This window comes from Balaenoptera acutorostrata, chromosome 7 (genome assembly GCF_949987535.1).
Source record: "Balaenoptera acutorostrata chromosome 7, mBalAcu1.1, whole genome shotgun sequence".
In the NCBI taxonomy this organism is placed as follows: domain Eukaryota; kingdom Metazoa; phylum Chordata; class Mammalia; order Artiodactyla; family Balaenopteridae; genus Balaenoptera; species Balaenoptera acutorostrata.
Window position 1 is genome coordinate 92,962,743 of NC_080070.1, and position 21,319 is coordinate 92,984,061.

Below are 21,319 nucleotides of genomic sequence, written 5' to 3' on the forward strand. Positions count from 1 at the left end.
TGAAAAATCACCCCAATATATTTTATTAGTCAATTCATCTTTGATTACTGTTTTATGATGTAATATTTGATATTTACAAGATAACGTATCTGCAAGGTATGACACATAGCATTAGAATGAACCCCTGAACCCATCACCCCTCTTCAGAACTAGAACATTACTAACAGCTGTGCTACTACCCTTTCTCATCCCTCTACTTGGCCTTCAGAGGCAACCAATAACATGGTTTTGTATTTGTTATTGTTTGGGGGATTTTATAGTTTTATCATCTATGTACATGTTCCTGGACAATATTGTTGGTTTGCTTAGCTCTTGAGCTTTAAAAAAGTGGTGTCATATTCTATTCAGTCTCCTGTGAGTTAATTTTTTCATTTATGTTATGTCTCTAAGAGTCATCTATGTATGGTGTCTATCTAGCTAGCTAGCTTTTATCTACCTACCTACCTAGTTGCTGTAATGTTCCATTACATGCTTTAACATTCCATTGTGTGACTATAACCATTCTCTCACTGGGATTTGGATTTCCTTCTGGATTTCACTTAAGGTTGTAATGAACATTCCTGTATGTTTTGCATGGTGCCTACATGCAACACATTGGGAAGGGCATCTACTTAAGCACAGAACTGCATTGCCATCGTGTATGTAAATAGTCAGTTACATAAGGTGGTGCCAAGTTGTTCTCCAAAGTGGCTGCATCACATTATACTCTCACCAGCAATGTATAAGGATTTTTCTTGATCGATATCCTTCTCATAATAACTGGTACACTCACATAGTTTAACATGCTTTTGCCTGATTAGTAATGAGGTTGCACTTCTCTTCATATATTCATCAACTGTGTGAAAAAAAACATGAAATATCGGGGTTTCCTTTGTGTGAAGCACATAAAATATATATTTATCCATTCTTGTTTTGTTTTCCTTATTGATTCGTATGATATATTCTGGAAAATATCTCATTTTCCCATAAATATTTTAACAAGTGGTCTTTCATATTTACGTTTTCTAGACACAGGGGAACTAATTTGTGGTTTGGAGTGAAGTAGGGATTCCACTGATTTTTTTCACCACTTGTAATACCAACTCGCAGTGATATTTCTACAGCGAACTACACTGCCATCTCTGACATAGATAGAATCTTTTGTATATGTTTGTGTATCTGGTTATTTTCTTATTTTTGTTGTATTTCTTTTCAATGCTCAATTTATTTCTATTTTTCCATATTATTTTAATGCAACTAGGATGAGAAAAAGCATACAGTAAATTAACAGGAGCACTACCACTGTGGATTGTTAACTTCTTGACTGATAATCTGGTTCAGTGCCATCAGTGTTCTTCATGTCACCTCCCTTTATCTACTTAGAATATAGACTACAGAATTTTATCATTGAAAAGTAGTTTAGAGACCACCTAATATTATAGTTTATTCATGCAGAAACATTTTTTCCCATTTGACAATTCATTTACAGCCCTTGATTTCTATAATTCTTAGAACATTGTAGAATCCTAAGAAAACAATGCTATTCACCTATGCTTTTCTGCACCAAATTATCACCTAGTTGCTACACATAACTTTTCTCCCTAATAGGTGCTGGTTGTTTGTTGATGAAAATAGTTAATGTGAGTGTGGCTAAGGCACAAAAAGAACCTTAGAAGAACAGAAGACACAGCACACGATCACATTCCTTCCACTCCTCTTGGTTGGCCTCAGACCTACCCTAGCAATGGCCACCCTGAGGACTGTGTGATTATGCATGAGCTGAGAAAGGGGAGACTCCTACCATCACCCTTTTTATTTAACATGAAAGATCCTGAATGCATCATGCCTGCCATGCACATCCCTCTCAGGAGAGTAAAGGGAAAGAACAAAAACATGAGACGCTTTGACCTCTCACACACAGAGTGGATCTCAAATTCTGTTTTTGCATGATTTCAAAGCTTGCGATTTAAAGCTTGCTTCTGAGAGATTATTCTTGCTAATACTAACTCATACCTAACTCACTTTTTAAAAGTGAAAATAAATTTATGACAACTACTTTTTACAAATCTTAATTATATATCAGAGCAGTTATTTATGAAGAGAATTATGAAATAGGAAGAATACAGTCTATGGCAAATGAATCAGTGTGAACAAATGTATATCAAACATGGAACCCTAGTTTTGCTATTAGTATACTTTTACAATATGAGGTAATAATTACAAAGTGCCAGAATATACAGTAATATTATCTTAGTTTTTGCAATAAATTTATAGTTTTTATATTATAAAACTTTGCTCTCCAGTATGGAAGCCATCAGCTACTTGTGCTTTTGAGCACTTGAAATGTGGCTTGTCGGAACTGAGATATGCTCCAAGAATGAAATAAGCAACGGATTTCAGAGAATTACCACAAACAAATGAATGTAAACATCCCATCAATATTTTTTTGGTGTTGATTACAAGTTGAAATGATAGTATTTTGGACACATTTGATTAAATAAAATACTTTGTTAAAAATAATTTTACCTGTTTCTTCTAACTTTTTAAAAATGCGTCTACTAGAACTTTCAGAACAATGTCGAAAAGGAATGATGGGACGGGACATCCTTGCTTTGTTCCTGATCTTAGTGGGAAAGCTTTGAGTTTCTGGCCACTAGGTATGATGTTAGGTGTAGTTCTTTTTATATATTCTTTATCAAGGTGAGGAGGTTCTCCTCTAATCCTGGTATACTGAGAGCTTTTATCTTGAATGGGTGTTGCATTTTGTCTGATCAGGTGGTTTTTCCTTTTTAGCCTGTTGATGTGATGGTAACGTGGCTTCTAGAAAACTTAAAATTACATATGTTGTTCACATTCCTACCGAATATATCCCTATTGAATAGCAATAGCGTTGCTATAGGATATTATTTTCACTTATTTTTTTTTAACCAAAGGTTTCACAAGTCTTAGCTTTAGAGTCATGTAACTGATAAAGTGAATGCTTAATTATTAAAAGTAACCATCAATGTGATATTTTTTATCTGCAAATTGGACCTACACATCTAGATTATGATAATGCTATGTTTGTAGGTATGCACTTCAAATATACATTACTTGTGAGAGTGTCTGATGAAGGAAGTCCTGTACTCTCAAGTAAGAATTTACTAATTTGAAATATTAAAATGTTCTGAGTTATATAAAATAACAAGTAATTTAAGAAATTAGTTATTAGAAGTTTATTATATTTGTAAATATTCTGATGATCTGCTATAATAAAGTATAAAATTATTACTTATTTTAACTTATTTAGTGCATATGTACTGCTATTTAAAAAAAGAAAGTCCAAATGAAAATTGGAACATTTGGAGAGAATGATGTCCAAATGCTATTACAGCATGTTGCAGCTATTTAAAGGCAATGTCAAAGTTGAACTTTTCTGAAATATTTGTTGTTTAAAAAATTTCTCAGGGAATTAATTTTGCATTGGAGAAAATACTAATGTCCACATTCATAGTAAATTGCATTTCCTTCATATTTCTTTATTATACTGTCATGATGAAGTATTTTAATCATATTTCAACTAGAAAACAATGTCTGCTTTTGGAAACTATGATTTTTAATTCAGAATAGTACCATTATGCATAAACACATTATAAAATATGATTGTTTTGACAAGTATTCAAAATCAGTTAATAGGGTGTTTTAATCCTAAACTTATTTTCAAATGCTCTATAATTGAAAAGGTAATAATTTAATAACAAAACTTAACAATATAGATGTATTTGTAAAATTTACACACTTAAAATATAAATATATTAGATGTTAATTAAAAAGTAAAGAGAAAAATGAGAATTATAGAAGACACACGATCACCTTAATTACATTTTTATATACTTTTTTCTCCGTAGCACCTATTACAGTCATGGTAAGGGTGAGTCACATAAATGAATTAAATCTAAGTGGAACTACATTGGCATTTACCTTCAGCTTACTTGAAAACAGTCCAGTTGATACCCTAGTTGGAAAAAGTACGTTTACAGATGGAGACTGGCCATTTAATAATATAAAATACAGTATTGTTGGAGTCAATTTAGGATCACCCCCCAAATTTTACATTGAACCAGACACATGTACTGTAAAAATGCTGATATCAATTAGTTACAAAAATGAAGAGCTCATATATACTCATTTAGAATTTATTTTACTGAGAAACAGTGCATATTGGAAAATGTTAAAAAACAACTTTCTCTTAAACTATGCAATGTTCACCTTGGTTTGTTAGCTGTATCCATAAATTCTTAGTTACTGCAGGTAAAGCACTGAAGTTTTAATCTTTGCTATATAGATCTTCAGAAAGCCTATGCACATGCATTTCTTCCATATAAATGGTGTGTGAATTAACGTCTACGATGATTTTGCTGATGGATTACATGCTGGGAGTATGAACATATAAACAAAATTGATTTGTATTAGTTCATTTCCATTTGTTATTATAGTGATTAGTTCATTCATATCGTTGATAATTTAGCATAAATTGAAGATATTTAGTGATCCTGGGATAAGAGTTCTCCTTTCATTTTTGTGTCAGGAATGATAAAGCTATTGGGTTCACTGGACAAGGAATCTGAATCACGGTACAAGATAGCTGTGAGAATAACAGACTTGGATAATGATGCTGTCCCTGACCCCCTCAGACAGAGAAGTAGTACCACTCAGGTGACTGTCAATGTTCTGGTAAGAATAAATCATTGCTTGTAACACTGTTATCCCTTAGGAGACATATTCAGTCCCCTCAGCATGGACCTAATTCAGAGAGTAACACGTGGGTTCAAAAACTGTAACACACGATGAGAAAATTGTCATTGTATACAAACTAATCTGTATGAATTCTGAATTTGTCTCACACATCTGTACTTCAATGTAGAGCGCCTGATACCTAAAGTTGTATGTAAGAAGTTGTTGCAAGAATCATCCTGTTGTTACACATACTTCCATAAACAAACAAACATCTGTTCTAGAGTTTTAGGAGGTCACTCTGTTTGATACTTCAAAAAAAAACTGCTTCTCTGCTCATCTAGTTGTTCTAATCCCTCTCTGGTTTTCAGTTAAGAAATATTTTAATATTTTCCCTAGTGAAGATTCTGAGAGATCAGGCATAGAGGTTCACAAACATGAAGCACAGAGGCAAGAACTTCTAACTTATAAATAAATACTTTTTAAATATTCAAAGCAAAAACATATTTGACTTGGTTTGCTTAAGACTTACATCAATACAATTCTGTACACTACTTTTATTGGCAGAACTATACAAAAGGAGAAATTCTCCTTTATAGATACCGCCAAATTTTCTTTATCTTATGAATTTATTTGTGCCCTTTCTTGATGCTTGAGAGCAGTAAAAATTCCAGCAGCGGACTCTATGAAGCAGGCAATGACTTCTAATAAAATGATTTAAAACCACAAACACTGTTCAGAGCCTATGCATATCCCTACACACTGGACACTTTCATATGTGTTCTTGGTGAGCTAAAATCCTTAGTGGAGCCCATGACTCAGTGTTACAATCCCCATTATAGGATCATTATGTCTGGAAAGCACAATAAACCAGGCCAAAAATCTTTGTGGAGAAAAATTTAATGAAGTGACTTGAGTGGTTTCAGCCATGACTCAGAGATGTCATAAGCTAATGACCCTGCTGTCTTTCTGCAAGCTTTCAATAATACAAGTGCACTTTAAGTTACATTATAAGTTTCAGTAGATGTCTTTTGCATTTGCACTTCTATAACTGATTATTTCCATTTTCATTTTGTTTGTGAGCTCCTATATTCAGATAGGTATAGAACAAAAGATCTTTGTTCTTCAGCTTTAAAAGCATTCACATTTCTTTCTCTTATGGAGCTAGAAGGATTTATTTAGGAATGAATACCTGATTTCTTGGGACTAGGAAAAAGGCTATACATTTCCCACCATCAGACGGTGTGGTAAACTTTTGCCTAAGACGTTGACACTGAATTCAAATACCCTTCCTCTAAAGATACTTCCAACCAAACTTTGGGTGGAAGGTATAAAAAATGTTTTATTCAGAAAACTAAACTGAGGCCAAAATTCCCTGTACGGTATAATTATTTTTTATAGTACAGTTTGTTCCAAGAAAGATTGAAGCTCATATAAAAAATAAACACAATATAACAATACTGAAGTTAAAATTAGATGAATAAATCTAAATTTCATCTGTAAAAGCAAACAAGAAAAATTTGCATCTTTTATAAAATGAAGGATGAATATTATTATGTACTGAACGTTTGTGTTCTACCAAAATTCATATGTTATAACCCTAATCCCCAGTGTGACGGTATTTGGAAATGAGGCCTTTTGGAGGTAAATAAGATTAGATGAGGTCATGAGGATGAGGCTCTGGTCTGATGAGATTAGTTTCCTTATTAGAAGAGATACCAGAAAGCTGATTTTCTCCCCCTGCCATGTAAGGACATGGTAAGGAGGTGACCATCTGCAAGCCAGGAAGAGTTCTCACCAGAAACTAAAACCTGCTTGTCTTTGATCTTAGACTTTCTAGCCTCTAGAACTTTGAGAAAATAAATTTCTACTCTTTATAAGCAACCCAGCAACCCAGTATAGTATTTTGTTATGACAGCCCAAGCAGACTAAGGCAAACATAATTTGTTTCAACAAACATAAAGATGTTATAAACTATAATATTAAAAGATATATTCCTAGTAAATAATAGATATTTGATATTCCTAGAAATAATAGCTAGATCAATGGAACATTCTAGGAAATCTAGGATCCAAGATATAAGATAGTAGGTTAATGATAAATTCTTAAATGAATGTTGTTAGAATAACTAATAAACAATTTTAGCAAAAAATGAATGTTGTTTCCTACTTTAACTAGGAAGATTCAAGAAATAAATGTAAAGTAATAAACTTTAAATATATATATGAAGAAACATAAGTAAATATTTATAAAATCTTGAACTTGAAGAAGGACTTCTACTAAGCATCATAACAAGGAGGCATCATATAGGACAAGATTGCTAGATCTAGCTACAAAGACATTTAAACTGTCTGCATTTCAAAAATAGCATAAAGCAAACAAAAAGTTGACAAAAATATATTCACATCATTTATAACAGAATTTCAAATATTAATATCTTTAGTCAATAAGATCATTATAAGAAAAATACTATCTCAATAGGAATTACAAGTTTATATGAGAAAAAATCAGCAACCTTACTAGTAAACAGAGGAAGGAAAATGAAAAAAAAAAAAAACCTAATTTATTTTTGTGTATTAAATTAGCTAAAAAAAAGAAAAAGTAGATGATAGTTTCTGTTGGAAATGGTATAAGGAATGGACAACTCATTTCTCTGGGAATTTAAATTAAACTGGCACAATTTTTCTGAAGGGTTTTTTGGCAATGCATATAAATTCACATTTTATGTGTGAAGAGGTTGATATTCACAGAGGTTAATTAACCAGCCTAGCACGGTTATCAAAAGCACAGTCAGTCCTTAATTCTTTTTTTTTTTTTTTTTTTTTTTTTTTTTTTAAAGGATTTTCTTATTTATTTATTTATTTATTTATTTATTTTTGGCTGTGTTGGGTCTTCGGTTCGTGCGAGGGCTTTCTCCAGTTGCGGCAAGCGGGGGCCACTCTTCATCGCGGTGCGGGGACCGCTCTTCATCGCGGTGCGCGGGCCTTTCTCTATCGCGGCCCCTCCCGTCGCGGGGCACAGGCTCCAGACGCGCAGGCTCAGCAATTGTGGCTCACAGGCCCAGCTGCTCCGTGGCATGTGGGATCTTCCCAGACCAGGGCTCGAACCCGTGTCCCCTGCATTAGCAGGCAGATTCTCAACCACTGCGCCACCAGGGAAGCCCAGTCCTTAATTCTTTAATCACGAAACTCTTCTAGTATTTTTTTCAAAAGCATCAATACAAAGACTATTTATATTCCCAATTCCTGTTATGGAAAATTATCTCAAATCATAGCAAATATGTCATTTTCTAAACTGTATTTTTATTTGAAAATATGCCATGGATATATTTCCATGTCATTAAATATTCTTCTTGCTATCATATCTATGTCATTTGTAAAATTTCAATAGAAATAATTATAGTACAGAGAGCCTATCTTTGTTTTTAAAGCAGTAACAAAAGGACAATCAAAAACACTCCCAGTGCAACACTCAAAAATCTTGTATACAATCTCCTGCTATATCCTCCAAGATAAACTAGTTTCAAAATACATGTCAAAATGTTTTAGTGAGATGAATTTTATAGATGTTATCAGCTATTGCCAAATTCAAATTTGTTATTGTCAATTGACTAGTTGATCTGCAGTTCTTTTTTCTGGAATAATCATCTTCTTGGGTCATATGTTTCTAAGAGAACTCTTAAGTTATGATAATAAACTGCATTATGATGATAAACTGGTTTGTTGGAAAATGCCATATTCCACAGCAGCAAAAGTCGAAGAGACATGCTTTCACTTTGACAAAATCGGGCACCAAACTTTCAAACCATTTTAAAAAGAAGTGAAGAACGTATTTCATTTTCACCCTTTGGAGAATCTGTTTAAAAAAGATAAGTCCTAAGCACCATGCCTCCCAAGGAAATTAGAAAATCTCCCTTGGCTACAGTCATTACCTAATGGCTTCAGTCATTACCTAATGGCATCTATTCATCTACTGATGTCCACGCACTATAACATGTGCTCCCAGGCTTCTGTATTTTATTCTCAATTTAATGTGTCCATTACTATCTTTTGCATCTATTACTATTCTACATGTCCTTCAAATTCCAATATATTATTTCTATATGAAGCTTTACTTTTTAAATAAAATGCAAGTATTGTGTGAAATGATATGACAGGGCCTATACTCATATTTGAACTAATTTCTCTGCTCTCTAAAAGCTTGCAGCCTGGAGCAGTTATTCTTATACAGGGTGAATGCGGCTCACTAAGGTACCAGCATGAAAGATGTTCCTTCCAGGATTGTGAGATCTACAGATTTGTTCAGAATGTAAATTATAGAAAATACAAATTAATCCATAAAAGAACAAATTGATGCTGCTTCCCGCTGCTGCTCAGTCCAGGAGTTCCCAAAGCAGCAGGATTCCAATTAACACAATTTACAATTTATTTCCATTTTCACCTATAAGATAAAGTGAATACCCCAGAGAATCTCCTGGCACAAAACACCTTGAAATGTGTGATAAAATTTAACAAGTAAGTCTTTAAAGTAGAAGACTGACCTCCAAAGTAATTAAGAGAAATTTCTGGGGGCAAAAAACTAAAGAGGCTAATCAAAGCTGCCAGTTGTCTTGGGAACATCTTTTATTCTCTATAAAGAAAAGGCTTGCATTTTCATAGCTACTTGGACAGGAAATAAAATTTGGGGACAAGAAAGTCAGGGAATTGGAATCCCTTATAACAATGGGGCCTTTATAATGATAAAAAATGAAAGGACACTTTAATATACTGCCCCATGAAGTGAACAAGAAGGCTTGCCCATCTAGGCCTGGGCTCTGAACTAAGGGGAAAAACATGTCTCCTGAAATTCAAAGCAAATTTATTGGGTTTGAATTATACACACTGCAAGATATTGAAAAACCCAAGACTAGAACGTTAGAAAAAAAGTGGTCCTGGATGTTTTGTTTCAAGGAGTTCCTGGCAGAAATGGAATCAAAACTTCTCAGGAGAGGCCTAACCTCCACCCGCACTGCAACGAATTCTTAGAGCTAAAACCTGGCTGAATACGAGCTCAGAATCTAAAATCTAAAACTCTTAGAAAAAAGATCACAACATGCAGAGTACTAATTTCACCAGTGCACAGTATTTCATGCCCTGTTCACTAGCTGTAAACTGGAACGACTGGGGCCTGGGTGAGAGGTACAGCTAGTACACCTTGTGAGGTGACTCCAGGACCAGGAATGGTTTGCTTCCTTGTGTTGTGGAGTCTATTTCTGACTCAGGTACAGATGATGATATGACAATGCTATGGTTTTGTTTTATATTAGTTAGCTGCTAATTGTTATGTCAGCTACTAATTATTAACATACTGTACAATGTTTACTTCATACTAAATCTGCATAACAAATCTAGGTAATATTGGCATATTTGGGGATGTCTTTTCTGGAAGGAACATATGTGGAAAATAACTATATTGGTTTTTTGTTTTGTTTTGCTTTCACTATATTATTAATAGATCATTTATACAATGAAAATAGAATTTAGTAACTATAATGTTTACATGGCACCTGGTCTCAAATCACCAAGGCATTCTAAACATTTTAACAAAGTAGACAGTAGCGAAAATTAGGTGTGGTCCTGATGTTTAGAAGGGCACTATTTTATTACAAAGAAAGAAGCTGGAGGTCGTTTAGTAATGTGCTGATTGAGAAGTTACTACAAGCATCCAACCAAGTTGCAGTTTTATGTGACAAGGAGCCTCATGTAGTACCTAAAAAGCTAGAAAAACATATTAGTAGACTAATATTAGAACACTGAAGAATGGTGATGAGACTAGATGCACCAAAGAAGTTTCAATAGGTTTTCTTATCAAATGGTAGTTTATGAGCAAGAACGTCATATCTGAAACAAGTTTTTGAAAAGATAGAAAAACTTGTCCTTTTAGGTGGATATGACCTGCCTGAGTGGCTTCAGTCTGCTGTTAGTGCTGTGCTTTATGTCAATTAGAAAGTGAGCATAGAAGGAAGCCTGCCCGGTAACAAGGAATATAACTAAAAGGAAATGTGCTTTTATCTAGTCAGAATCAAAATTTTTGCACCAGTAACACTCAAGGTAAGTAAATCAGTATTCACAAATAACACTCCTGCTTGGATCTGAAGAGCAACAAACCAGGAATTTCTTTACTGATATAAAAAAAGTAGTGAAAACAATTTCCTAGCATGATCATACATTGTCTATTACACCATCATGTACTCACTGACAAGAATTTGCATACAATACTGAAGGCTGTTTTGTCTCCTGCAAAGAGCATGATAAATTTCCTCAGAGGATAGATTCTAAATCATCACTGTCTCTTCTTTGTGATTCTTTTGAAGAAATTATTACCAAACACATTCCCTTTATTTCCAAACCAGAGTACGGTGGCTCTCCCATGGCCAGATGCTTATTTCATTTCTAGAACATGTAAACATATAAGCCATTTTCTTTACCTCTAAAATATTAATAGTCAATCATTTATAGATTAATCTTTGCTCTTCCTTGAACATGGTTGTAAGAGTAGCCAAACTCTTAGAACTCATTCCGGTTCTAAAGGAACTAGAGGGAAATCCCTGGAGGTCCAGAGGTTAGGACTCGGCGCTTTCACTGCCAGGGTCCTGGTTCCATCCCTGGTCAGGGAATTAAGATCCCACGAGCCATGCGGCACAGCCAAAAAATAAATAAAATAAAGGAACTATGATGCAAGAGCATGGTAATGGCCACACTTAATTATCTGGTTTTATAATAAACTGCCTATTGGGTAGGCAAATTTTACTAACTTTGCTTTCTAACAGAAAGGTGTTAGAAAGCACAGAAATAACCATTTGAAATGACAAGGCATTACCAAGAGTTGATTGTCTCTCCATGGCTATTTTTCTCTTGGAGAGCTTTTGATGCCAAAGAAATAGATATTGGATTTATATATTTTTTTAACCTAAATGCCTATTAACCACAAGAGCCAGCAACTATATCCATACGGATTTAGAGATGACAGCATTGCCAAGTATCTTTCATGCCGTTGCATGGTGTTTAAGCTGTGTTTGTGACCTTGGGCCTGTTATTGAATCTCTTGGACAGGTTACTAAAACCTCGTTTCCTCATCAAAATGACAATAAATATTGCCTACCCCAGAAGGCAGAGATGAGATTTTAAAAAGTGAGTATCTGTAAAGCACTGACTGGCTCATAGTAAGCACCATATGAGTGTTTGGTAAATGAATAAACTAGAAGCATTTCCACAACTGGGGGAAAAAATGGATGGAAATTGTTGTTCTATTGAGTCTACATACTTGATTAAGATTGGATTTTCATCATTTAATCATTAAAACAAAGGCCAGAAACTATTTAAATATGATGGATAGGCACTTCAAATGTTTTTATTTTTTGCAGATTATAGAATAATGCTACAGCATGAAATTCACTAAGCTTGCATATTTTTAAAAAGCATAATGCTTCTTGCATTGTTTATGTTATTATGAAACTGAAACTGTAAATCAATTTCTTTCATGTACTAAATATGGCATAGTTTAAAGAACTTTAAAATATAGCATAAAGAACTAACTTAATACAGATTTTATTTATAACATGGATGAGATCACACTTTGAGAAAAAAATTTTAAATAATGCAAGCTGAAGGAAACAAAAGAAAAAAAGCACTGTATTAGAGTTCTCCAGAGAAATATATATCTCTATGTCTACCTATCTAGCCAGCTAGCTAGCTATCCACCCATTTCCTATATAAAGAGATTTATTATAAGGAATTGGCTCACATGATTATGGAGGCTTCAAGTCCCATGGTCTGTTGTCTGCAAGCTGGAGACTGAGGAAAGCTGGTGGTGTAGTTCCAGTCTGAGTCTGAAGGTCTGAGAACCTGGAGCACCAATGGTAGTCCCAGTGTGAGGGAAGGAGAAGAAAAATGTCCCAGCTCATCAGTCAGGCAAATACAGCAATTTCTCCTTCCTCTACCTTTTTGTTCTACTCAGGAGCTCTATGCATTGGATGATGCCCACCCACATTGGGGAAGGCAATCTGCTTTACTCAGTCTCCCAATTTAAATGATAATCTCATCCAGGAACACGCTGTCAGACACACCCAGAAATAATGTTTAACCAAATATCTGGGCATCCCATGACCTAGTCAAGTTGACACTTAAAATTAACCATCTCACACACACAGTTCTAGTAGATCTCTGAATTGAAAATTAATTGTTCTTTTCTCAGTGTTCCAAAGTCTTTTATATCTATATTTAGTCAATTAAATCTTTCTGGCTTACATTATAAAGATCATATTTTTAATTCTATTAAGTTGTTAAGTCCTTGGATTCTGAATTCTTTCTTCTGCAGCTTTTATTTCTATGCATTAAGCATAGGATTTCCTTAATTATTTACTGAATATATATATGACTATAAATTCAATTGGAATTCTGAATAGGAAAAAAAATGAGAGCCTTAGTATTTACTGTCATTGAGTTTGAGAATTTGGGGGCTGGAGAAAACCTAAGAAAACCCTGATATCTCTTCTTGTCTCATTTTATACAAAAGAGACCTGCCTTATTGAAGTTGAAAAGCAGTGTGATTATCAGTGGTTCCCTAAATGTGTAGATTTGAAGTTGGTAATGGCAGACACATTGCTTTGTGTTCACCAGATCCTGTTTTATTTTCTGGGTACAGAGGAAGACTACATTTTCTGGCTACTTTTCAGTGAGACTACAGCCATATAACTAGAATGTGGGCTGAAGCCCTTTCCCAAGTCTGGCCGTGAAACCTCCAGCACAGTTGTCCACTTTCCCTTTGCTAGGTGATTTTCAAAGGCCATCTTTTAAGATGAAAACATTACAAGATGGAAGTCACTGCTTGAAAAAGAGCCTCCAAGAAGACCCACCTAACATGTTCGATTGTAACATAGGCAAGAGTTAACCTTGTTCATTGTTAAGTCAATCGGATTTCATGTTTTAACTGTTACTGCAACATAGTCTAGCCTATTGTGCCTTGTGCAGCATTTTTCTGGATGACAGCTGGATTTTCCCAAATAGTTGGAATTCTCACAAAGTTCTTTCCATCTCTATGTCCCTATGACTTTGAGAGTAACCAACAACCTTTTTATAACATCAAGACAAGCTTTCTTGCATGTGCTTATGGTTTTATTTAGGTTATAAGAGTACATAAACATTTACATAAGGAACTTTTTCTTGAAAAAATTATCATTATAAAATTTTACCAGCTAATTTTCTGTAAAACTATATGCTTAACTAATTGTTTCCTAATTTTTCCAGTGTTAGTGAATGATAAAATAGAAAGAAACTCAGAAGTTTCTAGATAAAATTTAATAATTATTTATTTCAGCAATAATTATTTCAGCTTCAACAATAATAAAAAAATGCTTTGAAAATAACAAAAATTGAGGTGAAATATTTGTGAAATTATTATCTATGTTGGTATTTTTATTCCAATATTAAGTGATTTATGTGATCAACTTCTTGAGATAAACATTGTCTCTAATTTTTCCTCATCCTTTATATATTTTTACTGGAATACAATTGTCCTAGGGGTAATGACTCAATGTTATGCAAGATTTTATATATATCTATCTGGGAAAACACAATTTTTTGAGAGAGAGAGAATTTGACAATTACTTTAAACAAAAGACATAAAGATGAACATAAAATGACATTTCCCATCTTGCCAATTTAAAATTCTTCTCTAAGTATTACATGAGCAAGTGGGGGAGAAATAAATAATGGGACTTATTTCTTATAATATATTGTTTATGAGAAATGCAGTTTTTTATTTAATTTAAATTTTAGCAAAATTGATAACAAGTAAGCATATATGGCGCATTTTTAAATGAAAACATGTATATTTATTGCCTTCATTAGGATTTTTATATTATTATTATTATTTTAGATACATTAACTTGAAAATGGCTTTAATTATTTTAAATTACATTACAATCTTGGGGATGAGATTTATATTCTATATCAACCATTTCCTAATAATCTGTAAACATTTCTGAAAATATAAGAAATATTCAATATGTGTATCCTATTAGATTTAAATACTGAATTTAATTGTTCACTGCTATTAGTTTTCTAGGACTGCCACAACCAAGTACCACAGACTAGGTGGTTTAAAGCAACAGAAGTATATTCTCTCACAGTTTGGAGGCTAGCAGTTTGAAATCATGGTGTCCCCAGAGCCATGTTCTCCTGAATGCTCTAGGGGAAAAACTGTTCCATGTCTTTCTCTTAGCTTCTGCTGTCATTAACAATCCTTGCCCTTTCTTAGCTTGTAAGTGCATTTCTACAATCTATACCTTCGTCCTAGTATACTATGTGTGTCTTCTCTGCGTTTCTTCTCCCCTTCTTATAATGATACCACACTGTATTATGTGCCCACGCTATTCCAATATGACTTCATCTTAACTTGATTATATCTGAAAAAGTCTATTTCCATAAATACATCAGATTCACAGATATCAGGGGAAAGGATTTGATCTTATCTTTTGGGGGCTGCACAACTCAATCCATAACAATCGCATATACCACCTAGGTCAATTCTATTTTGGAAAGGAAGTTTAAAATAGTAGATAGAACATGGCATTAGATACACCTGGTAGTAATCACCATTTTGCCTTTATAGACTGTATACCTTAAGAGACTCTGTGGGCCTCACTTTCTTCACAAGGAACATGTGCTAATAATAGTACTCACTTAAAAGGTTTTGGGAATGATTATATCCAGAAGAGCACCTGGGACATAGTAAATGCAAAGTAAATTTCAGTGTCTATCTCTGTTTTGCTATTACTACAACTACTTGAGTTTTAAACAACTTTCATGGAATGGTTCCATATAGGGACTGAAATTCTCTCTAACTTATGTAATATAATGTTCATTTACCAAGTTACTATAATAAACATATGTTTTGGTGAAGGCTATTTGGAAAATTTGGACAGAATGCAATAACATTGATCAATTTAGAACTAAACAAAATGTAAAATAGATAGATAGATGGATAGATAGATCGAGGTACATATAAGAAAATATAGAATCAATAACATCAAAAAATTTTCTATCCTTTGCACAAATTCTTGGGGTAGTTAATAGGCTAATATGCATTTTGAATCTCTGAGGGGGTTGGAAGTAATATTTTATAGTAGTTCCCAAACTCATTTTCCATAGACCAAATTTTTATGGCATATCTATGTTCCTTAGAACATGCATTGGGAAATAATGTACACAGATAATAGATAATTGAGATTAAAATAAAAGCAAGAAATTTAAGTACAATAATTGTGGCTTAAGTAATACAGATATTAGTTAACAATCTAATCTCTTAGACATTAACTTTTAATGCTAATACATTTAAAAAATTTATCTATTACAGTATTCAGTATGGCATTAGAGATTAGTTTTAGGAATTTTGCTGCTGAAATTATTTGCACTAAAACCTACGAACAAAATGCTTTGGTTGGAAGATTCAATATTGTCAAGACGTCAGTTCTTCCCAACTTTATCTATAGATTCAATGCAATCCCAATAAAAATCCCAGCAAGTTATTTTATGAATATCAACAAAGTGATCCTGAAGTTTACATGCAGAGGTAAAAGACTTAGAATAGCCAACACAATACTGAAGGAGAAGAACAATGTTTGAGGACTGACACCACCGGACTTCAAGCCTTCTAATAAAGTTATAGTAAACAAGACAGTGGTGATAGTGGTGAAAGAAGAGACAAATAGATCACAGAAGAAAACAGAGAGCTCAGGAATAGACCTACATAAACAGATGAATTGATCTTTGATAAAGGATGGAAGGCAATACAAATGGAGCAAAGATAGTCTTTCAACAAATGGTACTGGAGCAACTGGACATCTACACACAAAGAAATGAATCTAGATTCAGACCTTATACCTTTCATGAAAAGTAACTTAAAATGGATCTAAATATAAAACCTTAAACTCTAAAACTCCTAGTAGATAATAAAGGAGAAAAGCTAGGTGACCTTGGGTATGGTAATGACTTTTTAGATATATCACAAGAGACATGATATATAGATAAGCTGGACTTAATTAAAATTAGAAATTTCTGCTCTGCAAAAGATGAAGGTAAGAGAATGGGAGAGAATCTTTGCAAAAGACATATCTGATAAAGAACTGTTATCAATATGTCCAAAGAACTCTTAAAACTCAACAATAAGAAAATAACCTGATTAAAAAATGGGCCAAAGACTGGAACAAACACCTCACCAAAGAAGATATACAGATTGCAAGTAAGCATATGAAAACATGTTCAACATCATATGTCATTAGGGGATTGCAAATTAAAACAATGAGATACTGCTACACACCTACTAGAATGGCCAAAATCCAAAACTCTGACCACAGCAAATACTGGCAAGCATATGGAGTAATAGGAACTCTCATTCATTGCTGGTAGGAATGGAAAATGTACAACCACTTTGGAACACAGTTTGGTGGATTCTTACAAAGCTTAAACATACTCTTACAATACAATTTAACAATCATACTCCTTGGTGTTTACATAAAGGAGCTGAAAACATATCTCCACACAAAAACCTGCAAATGGATGTTTATAGCAGCTTTATTCATAATTGTCAAAACCTGAAGCAACCCAGATATGCCTCAACAGGTGAATGGATAAATAAATTGTGGTATATCCAAATGATGGAATATTATTCAGCTCTAAAAAGAAATGAGCGATCAAGCCAAAAGACATGGGAAAAACTTAAATGCATATTACTGAGTGAGAGAAACCAATCTGAAAAGGCTACATATCATATAATTCCAACTACATGACATTCTGGAAAAGGCAAAACTATAGATACAGGAAAATTATCAGTGGTTGCTAAGGTTTATGGGGGAAGGAGAGATGAATAGACAGAGTACAGAGGATTTTGGGGGCAGGAAAAGTATTCTGTATGATATTACAATGAGGAATACTTATTATACTTTTGTCCATACCCATAAGATGTACAGCACTAAGAGTGAACCCGAATGTAAACTATGGACTTAGGGGATAATGATGTGTCCTTATATGTGCCTGGACTGTGACAAATGTACAACTGTGATGCACGATGTCGATAGTGAGGGAGTTTTGCGTGTGCGGGTAAAGTGGTTATATGGGAACTCTCTGTAGTTTGTGATCTATTTTGCCATAAACCTAAACTTCTCTAAACCATAAAGTTTATTAATTTAAAACAAAAAAGGTGCTCACAGATCAAAAGGTGACTAACTTCCAAATAATAATTGTAGCAACAATTGTTTTATCTTTTAAAATTATTGGGTTTTTTCCTGAAATAAGGGGAAAAAAACAAACACATGATGACTGTTGTGAGGATTCATGGTCTACAATGGAAAAATTAACCTAGGCTCTTTGTAAATCCTTATGAAAGAAGTCAAAGTTGGACACAGCATTTATGTAGTTTGTAAGAATTTATTTATTTGGAGTTTTTTTGTTTAACATTCATAAGCTCACTGATATGCTAGAGAGACAGATCATACTTGCTCACAAGAGCCCATTGTTAGTGGCTCTTCCCTACTTTGCCTTCGGTAACGTCTTGCAGTAATACCAGTTACGGTGGGAGTATTTTCAAAGTATTCACACCATGGAATTTGGCAAATTCTATGAATCAGTTTTTGTCAGTTTGGGGAGGAAAGTAGAGTTGGTTGTTAAATTGCAGGACACCAATAAGTTCTCTGAGGCCTCAGATTGACCAGACCTTCTTCCTTGTCATTCCATTCCCAGTGTGTGGCACAGGCCCTGCCTCATTATTGGGGTTCAAAAAATATAGGTTGAATCAATGAAGCTATTTTGAAAATGATTTGCAATGATGTTATGATTGAAGCCAACTGAGAGAATTTAGTCACCAAAGGTGGAAGTTTAGTGAGAAATGAGGTTGAAATGAATTTGGTAAGGCATCTCTCTCAGATAGTAAGACAAAAAAGAATGCATTTTAAAATTAGAATCAAAATAGGAAACAATATATTCATTGTATTGGAAGGCAGAGATATAAAAGGAAATCAAAAGTTTTACATGTTGAAGAGAGTGAGCCAAAGTCTTCATTTTAAGAAGAGTTCTGGAGACTTCCCTGGTGGTGCAGTGGTTGAAAATCTGCCTGCCAATGCATGGGACACCAGTTCGAGCCCTGGTCCAGGAAGATCCCACATGCCGCGGAGCAACTAAGCCCGTGCGCCACAACTACTGAGCCTGTGCTCTAACTGGCGAGCCACAACTACTGAGCCCGTGTGCTACTGAAGTCTGCGTGCCTAGAGCCCATGCTCCACAACAAGAGAAGCCACCGCAATAAGAAGCCCATGCACTGCAAGGAAGAGTTGCATCTACTCGCCGCAGCTAAAGCCCACACACAGCAATAAAAGACCCAACTTACTTATTAAAAAAAAAAAAAAAGAAGAGTTCTGGGGCGAAAATCAGAAAGGTAGGAAATGGATTAGTAAATTGGGGTGCAGAAATAGAGGCAGGAAAGAGCACTTTTTGCTTTGGGGAACCTGTTCCCTTCAGACTTTGGTCTGCTCCTACAGGTAGGTGCCTTGTTCCTTGCACAAAGTGCCAGCTTCTCTGGGCTATATGTGCCTAATCTGTGAAACAAGAGTGATGAACTAGAAGGTCATTTCCAGCTGGAAAGTTCAATGATTTGTGGCTCTTTGAAAAAATTAAAGGAGAGAGAGAAAAAAGATGATACTTGAGAGAGTAACAATGATTGTTTCCTTACGTATAAGAAAGCGGTCTAACCACGCTGGTAGACACAAAGGAAAAGATCCAAGGTAGACAGGGGATAGACTGCTTACTTAAGTGGGGAAGCTATTTATAGACTGAAATGGGAAAAGGAATACAAGTAGGGGTATTAGTACTGCAAAAGAATCTTTAAAAAATCATTATCAGGAAATAATATTTCATTTATGAAATATTCAATATTAAATATTTCAATATTTCATTATCATTTTCAGGAAATAATAATAGTTAACATTTGTTAAGGATAATACAGGTGCTTTTCTAAATGCTTTGTATGTAATATATCTTTTAATTCTCACAAAAATCTAAAAGATAGGCAGTTTTTATTCCCATTTTACAAGGAACTGAAAGGTTCCTTACCCAGGAACCTGCCATGGATACAGGATTTAACCCAAAATTGTGACTCCAGATTGTGTAGGCTGGTAGGCAGAAACCTATCACTAGAGACCTGTTTGGTAACTTATCCAAGTCTTTTACTACTCTGTCCTCTGTTTCCTTATTCAGCAAACAGGAGCAATGTTTTCTTTCCCATCTAAATTCTAGGGCTATTTTGAAGTTTACTTGAGAAATTGTACTTTATGAAAGGCAAATTATGACAGATATGTAGCATATCTTTAATAAAAAAAGGACATGAGAATGTTTAGAGGATAAAACTTAAGCGGCCTAATCTTGAATGCCCCTGATTACTTCATTAATGTAGACAGGGTCATATACTAAAAAGGGAGAGACATAGTATTGGAGGCTTAAGGGGCATAAAAAAGATTTGGACAAGTTAATACTGGATAATCCCCAGTAGTTCTACTATTTTTCTCTAGTTTGATAATGGGAAATTTGCCAGACCATAACAAAGGAAATTCCAGATTATGATTTAGCAGATACTCTTATGTTGGCTTCAGTGCCATTTTGCTTTCTATTTAGTCTGTCAACATTCATACCATCTTCTATTAGTGTGTCAGACATACAATTGCACTCACTATGGAAACCGAGATTTCTCATGAGATTTTGAACATTAGGATGACAACAACGTTGGATACATATACCCACACAGAGTTTTTCTTTCTGAGTTTGCTTTTGTTTCTTTGGCTGAAATAAGAAAATGCAGAAATAAAGTCTGAGGGGTTTGGGGGTTTATTTTTGTTATTTGTTTGAACCTGAATATGAGTTTGATTCTATTTTCAATGCTATTGTTGTTTAGTTCAAATTACTTTTCTTTTTACAATGCAGCAAATCTTAACAGCATAATGAAAGTATGAGTGGGAAACATTACTATTACGTTTTTTTGTTATTTTGGCTCAAAGAATCTGTGTGGAAAAAAAAAGGCAAAGGGAAAATTATGTCTATGCCCACCCACAACTGGAAACTCTCCCAAGTTTTTAAAGTAATTAAAGTCCAGTCTCTGGCTGGAGGCTGTGTGTGTATAAACCCCAGAGATAACATAAAAATCGCCTTCCGGGCATTCTCTGAGACAGAGGATGTTCAATCAGATTCCAAGAACTCAAGAACATGTGTTTTACAAGAGAGAAAGCCAAAATACAAACTTGCCTGTAAGAACTACAAATACCATATGGAAAATTGATCCCATAAACTAAGAAGAAAAACAAAATAAAGGAATGACTTTTAAATCCCACTCTGCCAGTTAAGGGATATAGTCTTCCCTCTTATCCTAATTAAAAAATATACATATGATTGAGTTAAAGGAGAATATTTGACTACTAATTCAGTTACCATTTCTTTTTCTCTTAGCAAACCTGGTACAGACTGATACATGGTCTTGTTATTTGCAAAAATAAACCAGTTTTTGAGAGGGAGAGATATGATTACTTTCATTGGTTTCCTGCATTATAAGG